The sequence below is a fragment of the Capricornis sumatraensis genome, chromosome 23, assembly GCF_032405125.1.
Source record: "Capricornis sumatraensis isolate serow.1 chromosome 23, serow.2, whole genome shotgun sequence".
Classification (NCBI taxonomy): Eukaryota; Metazoa; Chordata; class Mammalia; order Artiodactyla; family Bovidae; genus Capricornis; species Capricornis sumatraensis.
Genome location: NC_091091.1, coordinates 45,025,648 through 45,032,551, shown reverse-complemented (window position 1 = coordinate 45,032,551; position 6,904 = coordinate 45,025,648). Strand labels below are relative to the sequence as shown.

At 39.7% G+C, this 6,904-nt stretch overlaps 1 pseudogene; it reads left to right on the top strand.

Moving 5' to 3' along the window:
* The first annotated feature begins 993 nt into the window (after window positions 1–993).
* On the top strand, window positions 994–1,094 carry LOC138070593 (U6 spliceosomal RNA; annotated as a pseudogene).
* Window positions 1,095–6,904: the final 5,810 nt, after the last annotated feature.

Here is a 6,904-nt window from a genome sequence, read left to right as displayed (position 1 = left end):
AAAGCTCTCAGATAAAACTTGCATGCCGAAAACCACCATCACAAATGTGCAAGTACAACTATAAATTTATACAACACTCAAGCTGTTTGTAGTTTGCAAAATTTGCTAATAAAATGCAGAAGTAGGGTTTCCATTTACACTCGCTGGCGCTGGCACTGCGTGTATATCTTTAGCGCAGGCAAAGATGGGAAATTCCACGCACAGAGACTCTTTTGTGGATGCGACAGTTTGCTAATATCTTAATGAGTGAATTATGATAATTATAGAAATCTTAGCTTTACATTATTTGTGAAGTGTGTGCGTGTGTGTGTATGACAGCCTTCCCAGGCAAACACAGCCTTCTGATTCAGCAGCATTCAGTGAGAAACATTTCTGTGCTAATAATACAAAATGGATCTTAAACTGCTGCATATTAATCAAATTCATTAAAGTACATTCATTAATTTGTGTATATAACAGCCAAACCGGGAATGTAGAGTTTGCTGATTTTGCACAAAATGCATGTATTAATGAATACTAAAACTTCCACATGAGTAATAGCTTTAAAATTTTTTTCATAAAGCAAAATTTTAAAGGGTAATACTGATAATTATTTTTAAAAACTTTTCCACTTTCACTTCATTTTGTATTATTTAGCTTTAAGTGGAAAAAAATAAATATAGAAGAAAATAATTAAGAAATAAAGGGTAAGCCCAAAAGATTGTAAAGTAAAAAGAATGTAAGATTGAGCAACATTAATATTAAATTCTCTACCTCTCCTTCCAATCAATTAAAAAAATAGGTTCTGGGGACCTTAGACACACGTACAAAACATGAATTTGAAGCTATATTAGGAAAGAGCTTTTCATTTCCTATATGGAACTAGAGGTTGGGTGTGTGGCAAAGGACAATAACAGCTATGAAGGTGCCTCTGTATACTCACATGTCTAAAACTAATGGAACATTTTTACATATCTCAGGAGATCTAAGACTTGTATTAACAGTCAGTGACTAGTGCTGGCTTTGGCAGCACATACACTACAGTTGGAATCATACGAAAATTAGTATGGCCCCTTCGTAAGAATGGCATGCAAATTTACATTCTATTTATTTTTTTAAGAGGTAACCATGTGGTATGATAGATGTATTAATTAACTTGATTATGGTGACCATTTCAAAATGTACACATATCGTCATGTTGTACAATTTAAATATATACAATTTCATTTGTCCATTACTTGTCAATTTGTCAAAATAGAAAAAAAACAATCAGTAAGTACCTTTCTAACATTTTGCCCTTTTGGTTCAGTTCAGTTGGTCAGTTGTGTCTGACTCTTTGTGACCCCATGGGCTGCAGCACACCAGGCTTCCCTGTCCATCACCAACTCCCAGAGCTTTCTCAAACTCATGTCCATCGAGTCGGTGATGCCATCCAACCATCTCCTCCTCTGTCGTCCCCTTCTCCTCCTGCCTTCAATCTTTCCCAGCATCAAGGTCTTTTCCAGTGAGTCAGTTCTTTGCATCAGGTGGCCAAAGTATTGGAGCTTCCGCTTCAGTTTTGCCCTTTACCTGAATGCTAACTGCTCAGAAGACAAGACTCATTTCTTTGTCCTCTGTGGCCCTAAGCACAGCGCCTGGCACGTAGCAGGCACTCAATTAATACGAAATTTAAAATGACTCTTGTACAGAGCAAAATATGATACGAGTTATATGAGAGGTATAAACACAACATTTACAGAGGAAACACTGGTGAGGCTCCAGATCAGTGGCTGCGTGCGGATCTGCAAGCTTCCTGAGGACAAGACCCTCCAGTTTCTTCCTCTCTGGTATTCCAAAGAACCCTACTCCTGTGTCATTCGCGGGAGGGAAAGCGAGTGTGAAACTCCTAAGTTTGATCCCAGACATATTGAATTTTCTTATTAGGAGGAATCTTCCGACTTTCTTGACTGTGCGTCCTTGCTCAAGAATAATGCTGTACATCAGCATTTCTCACACTGTGTTCCCCAGCACTCTCGTGCTCTGTGAGGTAAAAAAGGGAAGGAAAAAGTTTAAGTTAGTAAAATACTTCTGGTTCTCTTGTGCTGAGAGCTTTACAATGTACGTGAGCCTATCAAGGGTTCTGAGAAGTCTTGTCCTGTACACATCTGTGTTCCTTTTCTAAACCTAGTACTCCCTAAAATGATGGGAACCAGAACCAGTGTGCCCATAGTATCTGCTAATGTATCATGAGGCGTGACTGTGGCCACATGTCTGTAATTCCTCTGCTAAAAATTCTCTTGCATTCTGTTGGCCGTGTGTGCATGTGTGCTGAGTCACTGCAGTCGTGTCCGACTCTTTGCGACCCTATGGACAGTAGCCCACTAGGCTCCTCTGTCCCTGGGATTCTCCAGGTAAGATTACCGGAGTGGGTTGCCATGCCCTCCTCCAGGGAACCTTCCCCACCCAGGGATCGAACTCGCGTCTCCTGCACTGCAAGCAGACTCTTTACTGCTGAGCCGCTGTGGAAGCTCCCTGTTAGCCCCTGGAGCCATAAAACCATATATGAGGGACCCCGGGGGACTCCTTGGCCCATGTCTTTGTCTTAAAGAACGAAGTTCAGTTGTTTAGCTAAGTGAGAACTTTCCCTGTATTTAATGAGCTTCTAAACCTCACTTGTTCTCCTATCACATTCTAACACCATCAATGTGGCAAAATTATCTTACCTATTTCTTGCTCTTTAAAAGACTGAGGTAAAATGGCTCCATACTCTTTTTATGTTTCTCTCCTCAAACTGATTCAGTTGAAACCTTAGTTTTCTCTTCTCTAGATTCAAATCATTCTGTTTTTTCTCAAAGATTTTAAGTTGTACCTCCTTTTTGTCATTGTCCTTGAGCTATAATTGACATCTGACATTGGTTTCAGGCATAAGACATTGTGATTCAACATTTGTATATACTGCAAATTGATCACCATAGTAAGTCTAGTTAACATCCATCGCTGCTGCTGCTGCCAAGTCGCTTCAGTCGTGTCCGACTCTGTGTGACCCCATAGACGGCAGCCCACCAGGCTCCCCCGTCCCTGGGATTCTCCAGGCAAGAACACTGGAGTGGGTTGCCATTTCCTTCTCCAACATCCATCACTACACAGTTACAAATTTTTGTGTAGTATCATAAAAACTTAAATCTACTCTTTAGCAACTTTCAATATACAATATTATAAATCATTGTCACTGTGCTATGTATTACATCCCCAAGACTTTAATTGGAAGTTTGTACCTTTTGACCCTATTCACCCATTTTTCCTTTCCAACCATCAATCTGTTCTTTGTAGCTATAGATTTAGTTTCTTTTCTTAAGCCTTCATACGTGAGATCATAGAGTATTTGTCTTTGACTTATTATGTATCTCACTTATTATATCACTTAGCATAATGCCCTCAAAGTCCATACATGTCAAAAATGGCAAGATTTCCTTCTTTTCCTACGACTGAATAATACTCCATGATATATACACAAATATCACTTTTTCTTTATCTGTTCATCCATCAGTGGACACTTAGGCTTCTTTCATAATGCTGAAACGATTATGGAGGTGCATATAACTTTTCAAGCTAGTTTTTTCACTTCCTTCAGATGAATGTCCAGAAGTAGAATTCCTGGATCATATGGCAGTTCTATTTTTAATTTTCTGAGGAACCTCCATACTATTTTGCACAGTGGCTGCACCAGTTTAGGTTCCCATCGACAGTGCACAAGAGTTCCCTTTTGCTCACTTCCTTGCCAATACTTATTCGTCTTTTTGATAATTGCCATTCTAACAAGTGAGAAGTAATATCTTGTGGTTTGGTTTTGCATTTCCCTGAGAGTTGTAGCTCCTTCCTCTATTCCATGATATTTTAGATTCTCAGAAGTAAAATTGGAGAGCTCATTTGGTAAACATCTGCCTGGTATTAAATATATTTGCCATATGCAAAATGAAGTGTTTCATCACTGACTGGCATTAAATATTATAATTGCTACATTAATTCCAGTTATACTAATCCCCTCTCATCTTATACCCAAGCAGTTTACTTTTCTTTCTTAATTTTCCTTTTTTCTTTGGCTCCTATTGAGTCTCTTCTCCCACCAAGGTAATTTTTGATTCTATTATTGTATTCTAATAGTTTCTCAAGATGCTGAGCACTAATTCTACTTCTTTAGATATACTGTCTCTCAACTAGGATGATGAAAAGCAATTGCTTCCACTAATAATTAAAACACTGAAACTTGTGAACTGTTCACCTCGTTCATAAATAAAAACAGATCCGGATAATAACCTCACCCTCATGCCCCATAATCCAAGACACTTTCTCAAGTGGGAGCAAAAGGGCCAGGTTTATGGGCTGGGAATTACACACATCTCATAACCTCTGCAATCAGTAATCTGGGTAAACCACAGGCGTGAGACCCATGTAGAGACTGCTAGTCATATCTGCTAAAGAGGGACGACAACAGGAAACACGCTTTACCTGAACTCTGCCTCAGCCTACTTGGGATGAGACTCCGAGTGTGCTTTCTCTTGTTGTAGACAGTGTGAGATCACCGCAATACCACTGGAGTCAGGGGTTGAGCTCAAGTCGCTCAGTAGTTACGGGGCAGTGGGAAAGTAAATGGATCCGATGCCTCATTCTCTCACCTGCAAAATGCAGTGACACTGAACAGCATTATGGAGTTGAAATGCTGGGACATATCCACAAGCCCCCTGCAAATGCAGGGCGCTGCCCACCAAGAGTGGTTTCCAGGGCTCCAGAGCCAGAGACCCCCGCGAAAGGGCTTGCGTGCCACTGAGAGTAAAAGGCTGCCTCTCAGCCCCCACAGACACCCGAGCAGAGTCACCTTTGTCTGTTTTGCAAATTGGGCTTCCAAGAAAGAATTCCTTCTGAAGATTTCACTGAATAAAAAGGGGGAGAAGGTTGAAAACCACAGATACAAAGTATTAATCCAGATAATTACTATAATTACAAAACGGTTATTTCATATTTGTGTGTATAATGTCTAGATTTGTACATGTAACATACACATAACCTAGAGGTTTGTACATTCTTACATGTAACGTACAAATGCTCAAAGTAGTGTAGTGTATAGAACCTCTTGCTGCTCACAACATCACCATGAAAACCTATGTTTTGGTTCTCAAAAGATGGTAGCTTGGTTTTTTGTTCTTCAGAAATAAACATATCAAGTGATGCTGTTCATTAAATTGCATGGTATGAAACAATGTCGTACATGACACATATACATGACCAACACAACCAAACATTAAGCTACACAACATGAGTTCTCTTAATTATTAGCTGTCATATTGAGATTAAATTGGGCATTAAATTAAGTTTAAAAAGAGATTAAATTGTGACATGAGGTACAGTAAAGACACAATAGGCATTGAAAATAAAAGGCAATTATTCAGAATGAAATCACAGTATTAGGGTCCTGAATACTTGTCGCTTTCAAATTTAAATCTAAGTTTATTTTAGTCTAAAAATAGGGATGAAAAGTGAACTTCATCATCTTCAGTTCAGTTCAGTCGCTCAGTCGTGTCCGACTCTTTGTGACCCCATGAATCGCAGCACACCAGGCCTCCCTGTCCATCACCAACTCCCAGAGTTTACTCAGATTCATGTCCAATGAGTCAGTGATGCCATCCAGCCATCTCATCCTCGGTCATCCCCTTCTCCTCCTGCCCCCAATCCCTCCCAGCATCACAGTCTTTTCCAATGAGTCAACTCTTCACATGAGATGGCCAAAGTACTGGAGTTTCAGCTTTAGCATCATTCCTTCCAAAGAAATCCCAGGGCTGATCTCCTTCAGAATGGACCGGTTGGATCTCCTTGCAGTCCAAGGGACTCTCAAGAGTCTTCTCCAACACCACACTTCAAAAGCATCCATTCTTTGGTGCTCAGCCTTCTTCACAGTCCAACTCTCACATCCATACATGACCACTGGAAAAACCATAGCCTTGACTAGATAGACTTTTGTTGGCAAAGTAATGTCTCAGCTTTTCAATATGCTGTCTAGGTTGGTCATAACTTTCCTTCCAAGGAGTAAGTGTCTTTTAATTTCATGGCTGCAGTCACCATCTGCAGTGATTTTGGAGCCCCAAAAAATAAAGTCTGCCACTGTTTCCACTCTTTTCCCATCTATTTCCCATGAAGTGATGGGACCAGATGCCATGATCTTCGTTTTCTGAATGTTGAACTTTAAGCCAACTTTTTCACTCTCCACTTTCACTTTCATCAAGAGGCTTTTTAGTTCCTCTTCACTTTCTGCCATAAGGGTGGTGTCATCTGCATACCTGAGGCTATTGATATTTCTCCCGGCAATCTTGATTCCAGCTTGTGCTTCCTCCAGCCCAGCGTTTCTCATGATGTCCTCTGCATATAAGTTCATCATCTTAGTCTCTTAAATTTGGGAACCAACAGTCTATCATGTACCATCCATAACTGAAGTTTTCTGACAATGTTGACTTTTAATTCTGATATCAAGAAATTTTTTCAATTTATACCACATTTTATGCTTTCATATAGTTATTTTCTCTACCTAAATTTCTCCTTAGTTGATAAGCTCTACAGCCCAGCTTAATATTAAGATCATTTTTCAATCTTTTTAAATCAACTTTTCTTCTTTAACCTTTAACCTTTATATCCCCCATGGGCTAGAAAGATTTGTCAAGCTTTAACTTCCATAATTTGTATATTGTACATTACAACTAAAGAATAGTCTTTCTTTAGCACACCATGAACCCTACAGAAATTTCAACACGCTGTCCACTTTTTCTGTCTCACTCTTCCCGTTTGAAGATCCCTAGTTTAGAGAATACAGTGTTAAGAATATGATGTACACAAACTTGAAGTAATCTTGTCAGGCATGCTCTTTTGTAGTTGCAGCCCACAGGCTAATCTGCTTGCAGCT